Here is a 20,546-nt window from a genome sequence, read left to right as displayed (position 1 = left end):
ACACCTTGATCTTACTCTACTAGTCTCTAGAACTGCAAGAAAATTCATTTTTGTTGTTTAAGCCACGCAAGCCCATGGTATTTTGTTAGGGCAGCCCCAGCAAACTAATACATCTGGTTGGACTTTATATAAAAAACACATGCTCTCCATGTGGGAGTGATTTATTTTCTGTCTAAATGAATGATTTCCTTTGCTTTTTTTTTTTAACAATAATTATGTGTTTCTGTTATAATTATAAAAATAGCCATAAAATGTTATGTGGAACCATTCGTGAAATTCAATCTGAAAATCCTAATAACAAAGAAGCCATGATGGAAAATATCCCATTTTCTTATTGTAAAGGAAGAATGTTTCTAGTATAGGAGAAAACATGGTAATTTTAAAAAGACAACTTAAAGAAAATTGGCAAGTATACTTTTGAAATCTTTCTATAAATATTCAAGAGGAAGCCTGCCGACTCTAAATTGCTGATACTGCTGTTTCAAAGATGCCTGCAACACAGGAAAGACTCAGTGGAACTATAAACGAGCTGTTCATTAAAGATACCTATGTAAATTACAAGACAAAAGGTAATATTCAATATAAAATGCTCCTATTTTTTTCAGAAAGCTTCACAAAATGAGTTTTAAGTTGGCAGTGATTACCAGCAATGTTTTTGTTAGGAACTTCACACAGCTTTCTTTTATTCTTAATTACTTTTGTAACTACCAACACTTATTCAATTAGATATGTTAATAGTCCCTGGATTTCTGTACACCTGTTTCTTCCAGCTGTCTGCAAGGCTGGTTCTTCGACATCTGTATGGAATCGGTAGTTCCATTTCCTACCATTAAAATCACAGGAAAACAAGTCCTAGGATCAGTATGGGGTGAAAGAGCCTAAAATAAAGACAAAAGGCAGTTAAGTATGAATATTCTTGCAATGAAATCAGTGTTATAAGTATAAATTCTGGGATTCACAGACAGGAAGTTTCCCTTACTTTGTGTGTGTGTGTATATATATATATATGGTCCAGGTTGTAGAGTTGTTTTGGCTATGAAAATTAAAGCAAAAGTTAAGTACTTAAAAACTGAGTCATTTAGGGGCGCCTGGGTGGCGCAGTCGGTTAAGCGTCCGACTTCAGCCAGGTCACGATCTCACGGTCTGTGAGTTCGAGCCCCGCGTCGGGCTCTGGGCTGATGGCTCGGAGCCTGGAGCCTGTTTCCGATTCTGTGTCTCCCTCTCTCTCTGTCCCTCCCCCGTTCATGCTCTGTCTCTCTCTGTCCCAAAAATAAAATAAACGTTGGAAAAAAAAAAACTGAGTCATTTATAATTGGTTAAGATACCTATCAAAAATGCTTTCCAGAATATGCTTTCCCCCATATTCCTGAAAAAAAATACTTACTGTGTACCTCCTATGCATCATAATTTAGGATATAGTGTGTTTAGAGAAGTAATTCAGTTAAAATGAGGTCACTTTAGTGGGACCTAATCCACATGACTGGTGTCTTTATAAGAAGAGAAGACAGACATCCATATACACAGAGGAAAAACTGTGTGAAGACATGGGGAAAGTTTCCTATATTCAGGGAGTACAGCGGTGAAGACAATGCCCCTGACCTCATGGAGCTTATAAAGGAGTAGGAGGGACCGATAAATTCAGATTAGTTGAATGTGGTGATGATGATATAATAGGGTAAAATTACAAAGAGGAAATGGTTTGCACAAGAGAAATGCTATTTTCTGAAGGTGGTTAGTCTTTTCAAAGGGGTAATATTGAAATGAGATAAGATCTTTAACTTATACAACCAAGAAAGATTAAGGAAGTAATTATTTTACCCATTGTTGGAGAGAGTGCTGCATAATAGACACCATAAATTGAAACAAACCATATTAAGAGAACATAGGCATAACACATTTTAAATGCACATAAATTAACCTACAATTATATTTGTGGGATTTTATCTAAAGTGTTTGCACCAAGAGTTTTACCTAAGGTTGTTCATTGCACAATTGTCTATAGTAATAAAATTTTGAGGAAAACTAAGTCTCAACTACAGAATACTTACTAAATAAATTTTTAAAATATGATACATCGGCAAAATAGAATATCCTGCCTTCATTAAAATGATGTTATACTGTTTCTGATGCAAGGAGGCAAATCTTCCTCTCTCTCTCAGACTCTTTCATGATACGAAGGGAATGTTTAAAAGGTATAAGCCTACAAGTAGGAAAAGAGAATAGCCAGCAATAAACAATGGGAGGTAAATGGAAGAATCTCAGTAGATGAGGCATATCAAAGGAAGCCACAGTCTGGAACTCATGTGCTATGAACATCAGTAAAGAAAGAAGTTGATCCACCCAGCAAGTACAAGTATGGCAAAAGGAAGAAATAGTAAAAAGGGCTAAAAATGGCAGATGAACTCTGGAGAAATTTATGCTCCAATTTGTCCCCCTCCCTTGCCTGCCTCTAGTGGCCTGAAACTTTATGCTCAACCCCAAACAACACCTGGAAAAACCTAAGGCAGCTCAGGCTTATGGTTGGCGCCATAAGATAAACACTTCCTCATTCTATTATATGGACATACTCTGACCTAATACCCAGTTCTGCCACTTACCCCAAAGAAAGTCTGGCAGTCAATAAACCATAATTAGCAGCATAGATCATGCAGTTGGACTTATCGTCACCTAATTCTAAACATAAGCAAATGAGACATTTCCAGAAAGGCTACAAGATCCAAGAGAAATACCAAGATTTAAAAACAAAAATAACCTTTGGAAAAAGTAAGAGAAATAAGAAATTACAAAGAAAGAAAGACCTTCAAGTTAGAGTTCTCAACAACGTTTAGGAAGATATCACTTCTCTAAAATAAAACATTACATTAAACAAGTCAGAGAATAAGAAAGAATTCTTGAAAATTAAAGAGTTAGAGTTGGAAAAGAGAACCACTTAAACATACTGCCCTGCCATCCCAGTTACAATCTATCAGCCTCTTGAGTGCAGAAAATGCCAGAGAAGCCTGGACATTATAAATAAGTTCTTGGGCTCTGCTGGGGTCTAGTTGGAGAAAACAGATCTGCAACCTATGCCCCGCAGGATGGAGATGAGCCAGGGACGGCACCAAAAAGCCCAGGCACATGAAGTACAACACCTGGTAACATGAAGAGATGTGCATCCCCTGCCAGCCAAGGATCCCTAAAGGGAGAGGAATTCCTGAGGAAATGCATGGAAACTAAATAAGGCAACTGAGTTGACCCTGGCCATGAGGCTGGTAAAATTTTATCCAGCTCAGTGCTTCTCCAAATTAGAAACATCTGGGAAGCTTGTAAAAATCCCATTGCCCAGGCCACATGGCCTACCAATTAAATCAGAGTCTCCAGGGGTGGGATAGAATCATTAGTATTTTTGAGGTTCACTATGTGATCTCAAAGCACAGCCAAGTCTGAGAACCAGTGCTCTAGCTATTTGCAGCAGCACCAACAGTGGGAACACCTGGGAATTTGTTAGAAATGGTGAATCTGGTCTTATTCCAGACTTCTGGAGCCAGCATCTACATTTCAATAAGATGGCCAAAGGATTCACCTTTACATGAAAGAATAAAAAGTTCTGCATCTAGCCCAAGGACTAGAAATCCAGACCAAATAAACCAAGGATGGAGACTAGCCATTACTACCCAATGCCTAACTGGGAATAATACTCCTAAGGTAATTCCCATGTGCACAAAGATTGAAGACCCCTGCCCTAGACATTGCAATTGAGGAGACAAGAGCAGGAGAAAAGTTTTCCCTTTGGGACCCGAATGGGATATTGACAGATTATTTACTGCTTTATCATTGGCCCTTAGGGAAATGCTGCAGTTCCTGTCTCCCCATAAGGGTAGACTCCACATAAGACAGGCAAGGAGCCCCATGCCCAAAAGATGAGACATGAGCAGATGAAGAAAAAAAGACACATCTATAAGGCTTCAGCCAAGCAGAACACCCAGAATAGGCAGCTTCTAGAAAAATAAAAATATTTTTGTCAACAAAAACATTTTTTAATGTTAGATTTTAATAGATTAATTAGAGGTGATGTTAGCTGTTGAAATATATGTCCTTGACTTTTTTATTTTTTAGGTAATCTCTGTGCCCAATGTGGGGCTTGAACTCATGACCCTGAGATCAAGAGTGGCATGCTCTACTGACCGAACCAGCCAGGTGCCCCCAAATATGTGTCCATGAATATAAAGTATAAGTATATAAAGTATAAGTATCTCACAAAGAGATGGATATCATGAAGTTAGAGACATAGATGATGTTGTGGGTTGAATTGTGTCCTCCAGAAAGATCTTGAAGTCCCAACCCCATACCTGTGAATGTGACCTTATTTAGAAATAGGGTTTTTATAGATGTAAGCGAGTTGAAATGAAGTCATGCTAGATTAGGGTTGACTGTAAATATGGTGACTTGATGTCCTTGAAAGGAATGAGATATTTGAAGACACAGGGAAGGCTCAAGGAAGAAGGCCATGTGAATAAGGAGACAAATTGGAGTTAGGCTACCACAAGCCCAAAACCATCAAGAATTGCCAGGAACCACCAGAAGTTGGAAGAGGTACATGAAATGATACTTTCATTTTGGACTTCTAATTTCCAGACCTATTATAGAATAATATCTATTGTTTTAAGCCACCCAGTTTGTGGAACTTTCTTACAGAAGCTCTTGGAAACTAATGCAGATGACAAATCCAGAAAACCCAACATATAAATGGAAAGCTAAAATAGCAAGTAACAGACAAAAATTTTATTTCCTTGAGTTTAAGAAATTTTTGAAGCTTCAGATTGAAAGGTATCACTGACTTCCAGTACTGACTATAAAAAACATGTACCTAGACATATATATTCTGGCAACAAATTCTCTTTCCAAAGATAAACCCTCTTTTGCAAAAAGGAGAAATTACCAACAAAGTAAAAAAACAATTGGACTTCTCGTCTGAAAAACCAGAAGCCAGAATTTAGTGAACTAGTATCTACAGACTTTTAAAAGACTGCAATGTAAGAATCTTATACCCAGGCAAGGTATAAATTTTCTCACCTGCATAAATGCAAAACGCATAAATAAATGAGTACATGTGAGGTACTATATCTGAAGCACATAATGGAGAATGGATTATAACAAAACTGCCAATGAATCAGAATACAGACTTTAAAATAAAGATGAAATCAAGAGACTACAATGGTATACAATTGATCTTATAACTGTATAAATTTAAACGAATAATGACAGAGTGGGAAATAGATATGTACACAATAGGTTATGATTTTAAATAGCATGCGATGGGTGCCTGGGTGACTCAGTCTGTTGAGCATCTAAGTCTTGGTTTCAGCTCAAGTCATGCTCCCAGGATCATGGGATCCAGCCCCACATGGAGCCTGCTTAAGATTCTCTCTCTCTCTCTCTCTCTCTCTCTCTCTCTCTCTCAAATAAAAAACAAATAAAATAAATAAAAATAAAATAGCATGTGAACCTACTGGTATGCAGATCTTTGTACATGTCTGTAAGGCCACATATTTAGATGTAGTTTTTGGCTGCAATAGATTCAAAGCTAATAACTGTTTATTATATTCCCCCCACACACTTATAAATTCATTATTTTTATTTCCCCCTAGGTTAGAGTGTCTTCAGAACGTTTTTTCTTTCCATGCTTGAAGTTATAGTGATAACTTTCTATTGCTTTTACATTGAAGAAAAACTCTCTGAAATAGAAGTTTTTAATTTGCTCTGAAGTCTTGTTCTACTCTTTCTAATATCTTTTGTGACTGAGAAGCAACCATAAGTTTGTTTTCCCTTTTAGAAAATGTGTTTCTGCCCCTTCTACATACTTGTACAATCCTTTTTAGTTTTTGAAATATAGTAACCTCATCAGAAGAGAGCTCAGTGTTGGTTGCTTTTCATTAATTTTGCCTGACACATGGAGAACCCTGTAGGTAGAGAGATTAAGGTCTACCCTCAATTCAGGACATTTCTTTCATATTTAATTTCTACTGTGTTTTATTCTTTTTCATTTCTTCTCTATTCTATTCCCTTTCCTAGGAACACAAAGTATATGCACATTGAAACACCAATATCTCATTCTTCTCTTTAATCTTTTTTTTTTCTTTTGAGAGAGAGAGCGAGAGAGAGAGAGATAGAGAGAGAGAAATAGAGTGCACACACATGAGCGAGGGGAGGAGCAGGGAGAGGGAGAGAGAGAGAGAATCCCAAGCAGGCTCAGCGCTGTCAGCACAGAACTCAACATGGGGCTCAATCGCACAAACTGCGAGATCATGACCTGAGCCCAAGTCAAGAGTTGGACGCTTAGCCAACTGAGCCACCCAGGTGCCCCTCTTTAATCTTTTTTGTTATAACCTTTATAAAAATCTTATAGCTTTTCTTTGGTTCATGTTGTAGGTAATTTTCTCAACTATGTCTTAATGATCCCATTTTCTGCAGTGATGATTTTTCTCTTTACTACTTGGAAGGCTTTAATAGTAATATTACTTTTTTTTTTAGTAATATTACTTTTATTAAATCTACTTCTTTAACAAGAATCTCTATGGCTCATTATTTAACATAACACTCATGTTCATTTCAGACCCCATGTTATACTGAATATTAGTCCAAAATAGATAGCACCTAAAATTTGATTTTGTTTTCTTGGGTAAGTCTTTAAATATATGCTCTTCAACTAAATTTTTCACACTGGTTTAGAGTGTGTTAATCCCACTGTATTCATAGAATAAGGGTTGCCAGTTTAGTATAATGGGTTGAGAGCAGGAGGGTTTCTGTTGGCTCAACTTTCTTGGTTTTTTCCTAACATCTTGAAAAGTATACTCCTAGAAAGTAAGCTAGAGGATGATCCTGTATGTTAATGTTGTCACCTTAAATCATTCAGTGATTTTAAGAGCATGGGAAAGAAGTTAATACTATAGGAAGGTATAGCCAAAATATTATCTTTCCAAAAAGCACTTTCTCTACATCTGTTGAAATCCATTGCATAAAGGCCAACTCAGCTAGGTTTGGAGAATTGGGGGGGGGGGGCACTTGGTTCTCTTTCACTTCTAATTCAGCTGGCCATACAGTCAAGGGTGTGGGTGTGGAACCCCATCAGATTTCTTTCTATGTGATAAAACTACATGTATTCTTCTTAATACTTTTACTATTAATGACATAAAAATGTTAAATGAAGGGTGCCTGGATGGCTCAAGCAACTGAGCATCCAACTCTTGATTTCTGCTCAGGCCATGATCCTGGGATAGTGATATTAAGCCCTGCATCAGGTTCCACAGTGTGGAGTCTGCTTGGGATTCTCTCTCGCTCTCTCCCTCTCTGTCTCTCTCCCCCACTCATTCTCTCTCTCTCTCTCTCTCTCTCTCTCTCTCTCTCTCTCCCTCTCCCTCTCTAAGATAAAAATTAAAATATTAAATGACTATTTAAGTAGATATTCCCCTATCCTTCCAATGACTCATCCTTGTTTCCAGACTTCAATCTGAATTAGTAGATGTGACAGCAAGCAGACTCTAAATAGGGCCCCTAATGGCCCCTATCTCCTGGTATTTTTGCCCAGCATCATCCTCTTCCCTTGACTGTGAGTAGGATCCATGACTTGCTTCTAATAGGATCCATGACTTGCAAAAACGAAGGGGTGTCATGCATGTGATTACATTATATTAGAGTGTAACTTTTCTCTTGTTAACAGACTCCCGCTGCCTTCAATGAAGTGCGCTGTCATCTAGAGAGGCCAATGTGGCAAGGAACTGACAGTGAAGAGCTGAGGGCCTCAGTCTGGGAGTCTGCAAGGAACTGAATATTGTTACAACCACATGAGCTTGGAAATGGATCCTTCTCCAGTCTAGCCGCAGGTGAGACCGTATAGGACTAGACAAAACCTTGATTGATGTTTGTGAAAGACCCAGAAGCAGAAGACCCAGGTGAGCCATGCTCAGATTCCTGGCCCACAGAATGTACATTGTTTAATGTCACTACATTTGTGATGATTCGTTTTGCAACAATAGATAAATACTATGGTGGGTTTCCTTCTCAAATCAGAACATTGCTATTGGAAAAAACATTTCAGACGAAAACAAATTATTTTGACTGAGTCATCGTTACCTTGGAATCTAGGTCAAGGGGGAAAACCCCCAAATGGATTTTCTCAATCCTCCCCATAGCCTATTCATATCTCCGATGCCTGTACCGTCCCAATTAGGAGATATTGGTAGAATTTTCCAGAAATTTTTCCACCTGCTTTCCACAATGAACTCATAAGCTATCTTTGAAACATCTAGTTCCCTAGAAGCAGAGACTTACAAGGGGATTATAAAGCATTTTAGTGTATGTTTTCAGGAAAAAAAAAAATGAGGAAAGCAGGAGAGAGGAAAGGAAGAAAGCTAAGCAAGATATGGTCTCTCAGCTGGAAAGTAACTTTAATTTTATTCCCTTAGGAATCTTTGGAGCAAAAGCTGCACCTCAGAACTGATTCCAACTTTAGGCAAGAGGCCCAGTCTTTTGCCCCTGTACTGATCAGTCTTTGGTTGCTGGCTATCCTGAAAAGTCTGGAGAGATTTGGATGGACAGGCTGAGTCCATAGCAACCAAGGCTGACGGCAACCGGAGGAAAGTTGCACACACTCAGTGAAGGGCAGGGAGCCAACTGCATTGACCAAGAAAGGTAAGTTGTGCTCTGCATCTAGGCATCATCTTTGAAAGTGTTCTAAACTATTATATCTGACAAATGGTCTTGAAATGTTTGTAATTGGCAGTATCTTTAGTTTCAGTACTGCAGGCATTTTCTTTCCTATCTCTTTGGTCAATTTATTAAATTAATATGTGAAAGTTTACAAATTTGCTTTTAGCCCACTATGTTTCCAAAAGTTTCAGAGTTTATGAAAATGTGGTAAACCCATGTGGTTAATTATTCATGCATTCTGCATTGGTAATACTCTGAATTAGCAAAATCTGTAGTTTACATTAAGGACCTGTCGACCATTTCTTACCCCACCCCACCCCCCAACATACCATCTGTCCAACAGAACTCGTGAGTTAGGGATTCAGTCTTACTGCTTCTGGATAAAAAATAACTACCGTCTCACTCAGATTGCATGTTTGTTGGCCCCATTCCTGCCTGAGTTAGGGGCACAGTGACTTGAAAACAATCCCCACAGCTCAGGTTATCCTCTCACCATGCCGCGGGGGTGGTTGGCAAGGTTTTTCCTGTCACAGCTGGTATGATCCTGAGTTACTCAGCCAGAGGAAAATTGCCTCCTAATGGAACCCTAAGCCCTCCATTCAATTTTCCCTTAAGGTCTGAAGAGAGCAATCCCAAGAACTCATGCTAAGCAAAGCCTCTTCAAAAATTATGGTCTGTGCTCATTTGAGAATCAGAAATTTTCAATTATATAGCCTCCCAGGATACATTTTAAGGAAAAACAAAAGACAATTGTTTTTGCTCACTTGTTAAACACTAACCATTTTGTTCCTAGCTCCATTACTTTTTTTTTAACTTTATCCCTTTTATGCAAATAAGCAGCCCATTTTCAATCTTCCTTGAAATAAGAAATGTAGGCTCTGTGTATGGGAAATATGTAGTTATGGAGTTTGCTTTAAAAATTGTCTTTGGGAGCAACTTGAAGTTGACACTTCAAAGTTTCAGAAGTGCTCTCACATCCATTGCTTCATCTGACAGGTGTTATAACCCCCAATTTACAGACCAGAATTCAGAGATCACCTAACTTTTAAAATCGTGTTGCTAAGAACAAACAGAACTGAGACAAGAACCAAATTTTCTGACTTAAGTCAGATGCTGTTTCTCTTCTTCCATGCTGCCTTTTAACTGTCAGCAATAGGCATTCTCAATTTCTTTCTTGATCCTAGGGATACTTGCTTTATTATTATTTTTCACTCAGGGATTCCACAAACACACAACAGGACTTAGTAACGCCCCATTTAGTGTCATTCAATATTAGCACTCCCTTTATGTATTTCCACATTCTCTAATGAGGACCTTGACTTAATTGTCTAATCCAGACATGTTATTTTACCAGTGCGACTCCAAGATGTACTGGTGAGTCCCGAAACTGGCATATTATTGCAGTTTATTTGAATTTTATTGTATCACCCTTATGCTTTATTTCTACTGCATTTCAAAGCAGTCCTTAGCATGCGTAATATCACTTAAATAAGACATAGTGCTGCAAAATGAGAGTTCTCTAGATATCCCCTGTGCAACCACAGGAGGCCCCTTCCAAACCAAAAAGCCGTGAATCTTATCTGTGGTTCTGTTGTAAATTTTGATCCGGAGGCATGTTTAATAGCTTTTCGGTGACTATTGTAAAGGGAGTATTTACTTGAAATGATGTCTGCTTATATTATTTCTTTCCCAAATTGCTCCCAGCAACTAGAAAATCTGCTTGTACCTCTCCATCAGTAGCCTCCCTGGAAAGGAGACATTTTCTGTTTGTATACTGCCTGAAGTATTTGATTTTTCTTGATGATCTTTAAAGTTCAGCCAAAAGGACAAACAGCACATCCAATGATTCTCAATCTTTTCACCACTAAGGATACTTTTATTACTTTGCTCCTTGATTTGAAATATTTCACCTGCCAAACTTCACATTTACCAAGGAATTCATTATTTTCCCATTTTTAGTACCATATATATATATATGTATGATACTAAAATGATAGCAAATGCACAGAGCACTTGATATGCTGGGTGCTGTTCTAATGATTTACATAATTAACTTCTTTAACTTTTCTGACTCTATGGGAGATGAATACTATTATCTTCATTTTGCATGTGCTGCACAGAAAAGTTAGACAACTGGCAGGAGCTGAGAGAGCTGAGATTTGAGCACAGGCATTTGAGCTCCGGAATCGATGCTCTTAACCTCTGCATGTGCTGTTTCCCATTTGTAGTGTCTAATTAGCAGAGATGTGTGAAAAGGTATACCTCTTTTACTTTCAGAAAAATGGAATCAGGAAAGACATGACTTCCTCCAATGGGCAAACACCCCAGGTAGAAAAACCATTCTCCTTGGAGTCAGGTTACTAGAATCCAAGTTCTCACTTCTCCCTTTGTCAGCTTTATACCTATGTGGACATCTTTTATGTTGCCACGTCTCCAATTCTTAGTGTGAAAGTAAGGATGTGAAAATTTACCCTGCCTATCTCATACATTACTTCAAAAAAAAAATCCTTCATGATACAATCTACCATGTGCCAGGCACTGTTGCTGGATATTGGCATGCAGATATGAATGAGGTGAAACTATTTCCCTGAAGGAATCCAGTGTCTAGAGTGGAGGTACAGAAAAGTAAACACGTGCACACCCAGTGTGACGGGTTGATGCCATAGGAGTTATTGAATACTAGGGGAGAGAAAAGGAAGAAATGTGTCCCATTTCTCCAGAGTGGGCAGGTAGGGAAGGCAAGGTCAGGAAAACATCATGGAAAAGATGATTCCTGAAATGAGTCTTGAAAGATCAGGAATAGTTCACATGGTGCATAATTGATGGGGAAACAGGATATGTGAAAACATGAAGATACCGAAGGAAAAGATATGCTCTAATTTGGAGCACTTCTAAAAGTATAGAAGACACAGCTCCTGGGCAGTTAGCAGGAGGGGAGATTGAATCACATACAGAGCTGGAAGATAGGTGTGACTAACAGGACAAAGCGTTTTATAAATTCCAAAGCCTGATATAAATAGACAATAGTATTTGGGATCAGAGTCTATACTGACCGTTCAGCGTTTTCCTGAGTTGCATGATACCAGCTCATGCACAGCCCTGGATCCTAGAATTCAAGAACCCTTTAAAGAGCTCTGAAAAGTTTATTCCTGAGAAGTAATCCAGAAACACACAAGGTGTTGAAACCAAGACCTTTTCACCCCTTCTCATCCAGAATTTCAAATGAAATACTGTAGTTCTCAGTTAGAGGCTTTGCATCTAGAGAAGTCAAAACTGTGCTTCTGACAGAGCTTAGAGAAATCACAGAAGCCTAAAGGATTCTAAACAAAGAATTCTGGTCATATCATTTTGGGAAGACATGGGGGCCCGAGACAGAGAGCCTCAATCATAATTGCTTCAATTTTCTATTTCGCTTTGCTTTTGTAAATGAGGAAGGAAATGATGAGCAGAATAATTTAACTTAGGTCTCCTGAAAACACATTTATTCTCCCTTCTCCCATTTACTCTTCATTTTGCTTTTGGAGAATTTCAGTAAAAAAATAGGAATATGCATTGTCTAGGGGAAATTGCACTGGTATAATAAGTCCATGAAATTTTCAATGGGGCACAGGTGGGACGAAGACAGCTGTTGCCCATTTAGGCAAACGTGCATGTTTTTTAAGAGGAAATTATGTATAAATTGACCAAAATAACAGCTTTTCTGAATAATCGAGGTAACTGACACCATTCTACTCATTACTTTGTTGGTGTAAGCAAAAGTTTTGTAGACTTTAAAGATGCTACCATATTTCTTTTACCTTCACTCTCTTGGGTGTACAGGGAAGATGTTGGTAACCATAACTGCACAAAGCTCATATGGATCTGATCATTCCATTTGCAAGCAAACGAATAAGACCTTCAGGAAATATTAGGTTGTTTTGTTACATGTATAGTCTGTGTTACCTAATGTCGAATATCAAATCAGTGTTCACGGAGCAGAAATTACCTGTAGGGCACCAAATTAGGTTTTAGATAGCAAAAGAGAAGTCCTACATCATTGTAACAGCTTTCAATTAAATTAAGGATAAATGCGCAACAAGTTTACAAAATTCACTGATACCCTAAGTTGGATTTGGAGAGATGTATAATTTTTTAACTAAGTTGATGTTTATCTAAAGCCCCAAGCTGTTAGTAAAAAGTATAATGCTAATAACTTTTATTCCTATCCAATTTAAACTTTAGTCTAAACTAATATTATAAAGAGCCTGTTTAGGTAATTTTAAGTATATTCTAAGTAAATATATTTGATTTCTCAGACAGTTTCCACTTCCCAGTTTCTTTCCCCAGGATGATATGTAGTCTACAGGAGGAGGTTTGGTATGAATGACCAGGCTGGCAGGGCTGGAGAGAGGTAGTAAAAGGGACCACTGACCTCATGCTTGTCCTCGGGCTTGCGCTGGCTCTCACACTCTGAGGGGGGCTCACCTTCTTGCATCTGCAACTGCTGGTAGAACTCTCGACCTGGATTCTTTCAGTTTGGTGGGACCTGCTCTCTATCACTGAGCGAGCCAGCCTCACAGGGCCTCCTTCCACCCAACCCTCACTGCAGCCCATACCAGCCTTCTCCAGGGCCTCCCTTGTCCTGCCACACAGGCCTATTGCTCCCCCAGCTTCGCATCAGTTCCATGCAAGAACCTCAGAGGTCTCTGAGGCTCCCACTCACACCCCACCAGCTCACCTCCTGACGACACTGTGCTCTTTGCTCTATGTCACTCTGAACTATCTCAAACATTTCCCTATGCCTGAGCCTTAACGGGAAAAGAGAAAATCAAGAGACCTCTCATTCCCAGCATTTATGTATTAAACATGGAAAGATGCTAAACAGTAGCTAAAGAGTTTTTTGTTATGATCTGTTACCATAACAAAAACAACAAAAATGTTCCAGAACTCAAAGGTGCAGCCCTAAGTCTGTTCCTTCCTCCCTTCTAAGATCAAGAGGTCATTTGCCCACATTCATTGAATCCACTCAAATCATGCATGACAGACGCTGGTCCAGGCCTGGCATCTCAGAGATGAAAAGCAGCCAGACCATCATAACAGAAGGGCCTCTCTAACAGAAAGGTAACAGATGCCATCATAGAACACAGAAATCTGCTGCGATGGAGGAAGCACAGGGCACTGGAGAGCCCAGAGGAGGACTCCTAGCCAGACTGGGGAGGCCAGGAAAAACTTTCCGGTAAACCAATGCCTGAGATGAGTCTTGGAAAAAAGCAGGAATTGTCTAGAAAACAACAGCAAAAACACGTAGTGCATGAGAGGAAGCAGCCCCGTAGAAAGACTGGGAGGTGTAAGAGCGTGTGGCTCATTAACAGAACCACCAAGTTTCTTGGTGTGGCTGTCCTGACATATCACACGTTCATCTTTCCTGTCCTCTCCTGAGAGCCTTTGATTTTGACTTGATTTTCCACAGCTATGAACAAAGGCTTAAATGCAAAGTAGAAATGAACAGGGTCATATGCAGTGAAAAACTTGTAGATGAATACCTTTTAGAGATGAAAGCAAAAACATTTTACAATATTTCTTAAAAGCATATGATTTTGCTTCTAAAGATTTCAGGCTTCCTCTTGGTTTCAAACAGCAGAATAACTGGCTATTGTTACTGGTTTCTTCGTCTTTTTTTCTTTTTTCTTTTTTTCCCTGCCTATCTAAAAGAATTTCTTCTAATATTCTCCACCCATTACAGAGTAGTGGGAAGGTACATCACACAGGAAAATTCCAGAATTTACAAATGCCATAGTAACAAGGCAGTCTACCTAAAGAATGCATTGTTTAAACTATACAAGAACTAGAAAGGAATAGCCCTGAATATTTTTGTCTTTTTTCCCATTTTTATGAAAATGAGTATTCTTTAAATAAATGTGCACATCCCGCATTTATTTAGGCCATGTAGAAATAAATAAAATAAATTAAAGACAACGATGCCAGCATGGGGGAGCACTCCCAGTACAACACAAAAATATGTTGAGAGGTTGATAAATCAGTAAAGGTGGAGTATATTCCTGAGGCGAAATTTCTAGGACGTTATGCTAATTGGAATGATTTTCTTTATAATGGATGAAGTTTACCTCTAAACTCAGAACTGCAAATGTTTATGCAGCTCACTAGAACTACCAAGATTGTCTATCTGTTCAATCTGAGAGAAAATATTTAAAGGAAAGGCAAACATATCCATCCTAAAATACGTTAAATGTCATGTCGGTCAAGGTAATTGCCCCTGCTAGAATGGCATATAAAAAAGTTTAATTTGAAATCTTGAATCTTTCCCTGCCTGCTAAAAAAAATAATAAATATTTATCCCCAGCATTTCTACATTTTAGAGAAAAGAACTCTATGCTTCCCCTTCAGTGTCCTCATCAACCTCTTTCTTCAAACCAGTAGATTTACAAAGTACTACTCCTTCTTCTTACCATGTAATTAGCTGTGATTTCCTTCAGGGCTAAAGTTCTTAAGACATCCCTTCTAACAGAATTAGCTTGGGGTATATATAGAGGGGAGAGAGAGCAGGCTGAGAGAGTGTTTATGGAGTCAGAGAGCTCCTTACTAGATTGACATGATTGTTTCAACACCACTACTCCAAAGGTCCCAGTGTAGAATTTGCTCCATGTTTCTTTTTTCTTTTTTAACTTTTTAAATGTTTATTTATTTTTGAGAGAGAGAGAGAGAGAGAGAATGTGCAGGGGAGGGACAGACAGAGAGGGAGACACAGAATCTGAAGCAGGCTTTAGGCTCCAAGCTGTCAGCACAGAGCCCAATGTGGGCCTTGAACTCATGAATGATGAGATCATGACCTGAGCCCAAGTTGGATGCTCAACCAACAGAGCCATCCAGGCACCCCTTCACCCAATGTTTCTAAAGGATTGCTGGAGCTAGTGTCAAAAGATCAGTTTATGAGAACTTTGAAGTCTCCCTTACAAGGCTTTATCCTCAGAATAGAGCTGTAATGGCACACAGGCTGGATCCAGGAGTAACAGGCCAGTGATAGAAACTGGACAAAGAGGGGAGAGGATTTTAGGCCCAGAACAGTGCCTGTCCCTGAGATTATTTTCTGACCCAGCCTTGATAGCCCAAAACATGAGTTTGGGGCTGAGAGCCAAAGAGAAGACCCAGAATCACCATGCTCCCTAAAACACTGAAAATGGGGCACCTGAAAATAGTCAGCTAGGCCTCCGACTTCGGCTAAGGTCATGATCTCATGGTTTGTGACTTCGAGACCCACATCAGGCTTGCTGCTGTCAGTGCAGAGCCTGCTTCAGATACTCTGTCTCCCTCTCTCTCTGCCCCTATTTTGCTCGTGTTCACACACTCTCTCTCTCTCTCTCTCTCAAAAATAAATAACATTCAAAGCATTTAAAATGAAAGTTACTTCCTGCAGGATTGTGCTAAAGTTTTCATTCGTTTGACAGGAAGCTTACAGATGCTTCCCTTGCACAGACAGGCTCCCAGCACCCAATGGTGTCACCAGCAGTTGCCACTGTGGGCCTGTGGCAGAAATGAGGAGTTGTCATTTCTACCCCTAGACTTAGCCTTTGCCTGAGTGCCAGAGCTGGGGTTCTCTTAGTGGAAGTGACCTCGGTTTTCTCACCTCCAGTCCTTCATGTTTCTTTAAGGATATAACAGACATTTAGGGTGACTGAAGACATCATGACCACATTATTCCTTTCAGCATGTCATTCCTTACTAAGATATATGGGAAATTTTTGCTTTGTAACTGGAGAATGTAGGCGTTTGCTTCAGAGAGAAGCAGTGAGAGGAGAATGACAAGGGAAAGAAGAAGTCCCCAGGGGGCTCCTAGGCCTGAGTTTACTATCTATTATTGGAAGGGTGGAACACTGACTGTCACAGACCTGTCTTCATGAGGTTTTAGTCAAGAGGGTTGGCCAGAATTGTATTCATCCATTCAGATGAGACCTAGAAACAAGGAGAGCTGCTTTAAAGGCACTGATTATTCAGGGAGGTCATAGTCAAGGAGCAAATAGATCTTCCTCCTTCATCAGTTTGCATGGGACTCAGAACAAGTCTGGTCCCCTCAGGACTGGATTATCTTAAAAGCAACTGGAATGGACGTCCTTAGCAAGTACACTGGGGTTCCCAGGTGAGGCAACTGGCAACATTGTAGGTTCTCTGAGCCACAATATTAGTGGGTGACAGCTGTGAGGAAACAGAATACAGAACAAGAAAGGACAGCCAGCATGTTTGCTGGATGCAGGTGGCTGCAACCAATTCATGATGGGCACAAACAAGTCCGCTTTCAGAAACTCTCGAAATAACTCCTGTCAGAATGAAAACTCTGTGTAAGAAATCGGATTTTCTCGGGGTGTCTGGGTGGCTCAGTCAGTTAAGCGTCCAGCTCTTGGTTTTGGCTCAGGTCACGATCTCACAGTTCATGGGTTCAAGCCTTATGCTGGGCTCTGCACTGACAGCAGAGAGCTCCCTCTCTCTCTGCCCCTCCCTGACTCATGCTCTCTCTTTCAATAAGTAAATAAACAAACAAACAAACAAACAAATAAATAAGAAATCGGATTTGTTTTTCTCTCTCAGTCCCCCATGTCTGGCACTCCATAAATATTTGTTTGTTGTGGAACACATTCAGGATGCTTTCAGGAAACTGATTTCCAGTAATCAGTTCAATGAGTACTTAAGCTAGCATCCTTTGATCATTTAAATATTTGTGACATAACTTTGTAGACACGAAGGAGTGGGTGATATTTATTTTGTGGACAGAGCAATTTAGTTTGGGTCACTCTGTGCAAGAGGCTTTTCTCTTGGGGATACAGAAGGGGGAGAGAGGCAATTAGGGCAAAAAGGGTGGGTATGATTTCTGCAGTGGCAAATCCAGGAAGTCTGGGCAGTAGTTCTGTTTTTACGTGTTAGAACGATGCTCTCTTGTCTCCCTTCAGCTTCGTTGATCAGACAAGAAATGGCTGTGGGCAGCCTCAGGGCCCTGCAGAATTGAGCTGTCCTTGGTGCGATTCTCAAATACCATGACTTGGTGACTGCAGCAGTGCCCAAACTTTCCTTTGAATCAAAACTTTCCTCACATCAGCCTGTGCCAAGGCTCTGATATTCCGGCATCAGGCAGCCTCAGCATAAGGTGTCTGTTTAAATTCAAATATGTTACCTTGGAGGAGTAACATATTAATCCATCAGTAGCCATTAATACGACAACACAAATTAGTTTATCAGTCAGCCACTGGGTAAGCAGTGCCCCAGGGAATGGTATGTAGGGCAGATTTGTTACTTTTTCCCCATCTTAGATTATGATTTATTATATAAACAAAAATTGCAGCAGCAATAAAAAAAGTCTGAAACAAGGACCAAATTCTCCCCATGTTCCTACTGTAGTAACGTACTAATTGTTTTATCTGGGTTCCCTTTCAGCTCCTATTCAAATTCAAAAATCAGCTTTAATTCAAGCGTTTCCCATTCTTTTCTGAATAATAATAGCTAACATTTATTAAGTGCTTACTGTGTGCCAGGCACTGTCCCAGAAACACTTAAACAAATTAAATCATGTCATCTAAACAACAGCTCATGAAGTAGATACTGTTTTATCCTTATTTACACATGAGGGGACAGAGGCCCAGAGAAGTTAAGTAACTCACAGAAGGCAGTAAATAATCAATTCAAACTCAAGCATTTGGCTCCAACACCCATGCTTTTCACCCCAGAACCAAGCATCCCATTTACCAGTAAGGAAACTGGGGCATCATGTAATTAACTTGCCAGCAGTTCCTTAAACCATATGTGGTGGCAGCAGAGTTTGAGCAGACCGCCTGGTCCTGAGCCCACCCTCCTAACTGCACTGCACAGATGATTGACACTTTACCCTGGCTGATTCAGCCTGTGAACGAGGTTGACATCATTATGCCCATTTGCAATTTGGGGGTTCAAGATGACTGATTAGTTTGTCCAAAGGCAGTTCATAAATGACAAATCCAGGTGATAACTCCAGATTTTCTGACTTTAAGTTCAGTACTTCTTTGTTTACATTCCTTTTTATCTGCCTCTTATTGGCAATCAACTTTTTCAACATAGTTTAAAAAAAAACATATGATCTGTATATTCCTATTTTATTCATATAATGTAATTCAAGAGCACTTTCCCTTGTTACTAGGTGGTTCTTATAATTATCATTGTGTTGGCAGCCCAGGAGTACCCTGAGGTTATGAATCATAATGTACCAAAACACCCTGGCTGAATTTTGGGGTTTTTTTAACAACATATTTCTGCTGTTACAAGTAAATGTCACAATAAAACAATCTGTACAATATAATTTTTTTTTAGACTCTTCTTTCAGGAATGGCAATGTAACAGCATCTCTCATTTTGTTTGATTTTCCAACAATGATTCAACCTTATGCAGAAAACAGAGCATCATCTCCTTACAGACAGCAATAGCAATAGACACTTTCCCAGTAGCCCCTGTAAAGTGAGCTGCCTGGAGAGATTTGGATTTTTCTGCTCTGTAGCTGCTTCAGAGGCATTCAGCAAATCAAACTGTGCCACCCATTTGGTGGCAGAGTTACGATTAGCTGGAACATGGCCTTCTCCTTTTTGGTGCCAGCTTTCCTGTGGCTTCTTTGTGCAAGGACCCAAGCCTGAATCTCAAGAATAATTGTCAAGGCTGGGCTTTGGATTGATACTACCTCTGGGAATAGGAACATACTCCTTGGAATTGCCCGAAGCCCCCAGCACCTGCCCTAACTGTGCCTGCCCGGTTGGGCTCAAAAGCACATATGCCCAGTAATTAGCTGGGCATCTCTCTTAATATTGTCACCAAGACAAAGTAAATTCTTATAAGTCTTGCCTCATCTATCTTCTAGAATATAAATCCCTTAGGAACAGAAACTATATCTTGGTTGGGTCTTATTGTGGGCCTTTTACATAGCTGATATGCAAGTATTAATTGATGTCTTCATGTGTTGCTCAGGGGGTGTGCCTTATGCTTTACAGTTAGTTAATTCAAACAACCACTTTCCCTAAAATGAAAGATTGATGATTATGGGGAGATTTTGTGTACTTTGGATTGCATTGCAGAAGTAATCTATTTATGCTAATTATCCTTTCTCATTCCATAACATTTTCACTAAGTGAAATATTGATTTTTAAAAATAAAAATAACCTTGAAAAAGTGATAGGTAACATATTCTGCACAGCGTTGATAAAGAATTATTTTTGATTAATCTCACTACATAAATAAGTTGAAAAATACATATTTTGCAAAGGTCTATTTTTTATACATTCTTCTCAGGGTTATATTTTTCTGGAAGCGCTCTGACTTAGAAAAAATAAGGTCATCATAATGTCTTATTCCAAAGTAAATTATTAAGTTAAAAAAAATTGGAGTTAAAGTGTCGATGCCAGGATAGAGGTAAATATTCATCCATCTCAGCCACAGCCAGGAGCTTTCATTATTTGATGCAAAATATGAGCCGAGTTCTTGAAAAAACCTATGTCTTAGGGCTATTTGTGTCTTTGCCACTTTGAACATTTTCAATATTTAATTATGAACTTTAAATTTGTTTATCTCACAACTGTATTTTGTGTAGCAACTAAACATGAATTGTAACCAGCTGGGAGGTAAGAAATAGAAATATACTGTGAAAAACCTCTGAATATAAAAATATCAATACATCAATGTTGATGGTCAATAACAAGTGAGTTAGAAGCTATTAAATATTACTGTTAGATAATTTCTCAAGTTCTATAGCTTTCATAATCTGTAGAGCAAAATACTCTATCATAGTTTTATCATGCTGTAGAGCATGATACTTCTGTCATGACCTAAATTTCAAATTCTATTTTCTAGAAAATAGAAAAGAG

General features: G+C 39.2%; 1 long non-coding RNA gene across 2 annotated transcripts in view; it reads left to right on the top strand.

The window, feature by feature from the left end:
* Positions 1-7,707: 7,707 nt before the first annotated feature.
* Positions 7,708-20,546, top strand: part of LOC122233007 — a 105,960-nt gene continuing 93,121 nt past the window's right edge. For both annotated transcript variants that reach the window (XR_006210405.1, XR_006210404.1), the window contains exons 1-2: positions 7,708-7,928; positions 8,442-8,667. This is a non-coding gene — a long non-coding RNA (uncharacterized LOC122233007). The remainder of the gene's footprint in view (positions 7,929-8,441; positions 8,668-20,546) is intronic.

This window comes from Panthera tigris, chromosome D4 (genome assembly GCF_018350195.1).
Source record: "Panthera tigris isolate Pti1 chromosome D4, P.tigris_Pti1_mat1.1, whole genome shotgun sequence".
NCBI lineage: Eukaryota > Metazoa > Chordata > Mammalia > Carnivora > Felidae > Panthera > Panthera tigris.
This window is presented reverse-complemented; position numbering and strand designations above follow the sequence as displayed.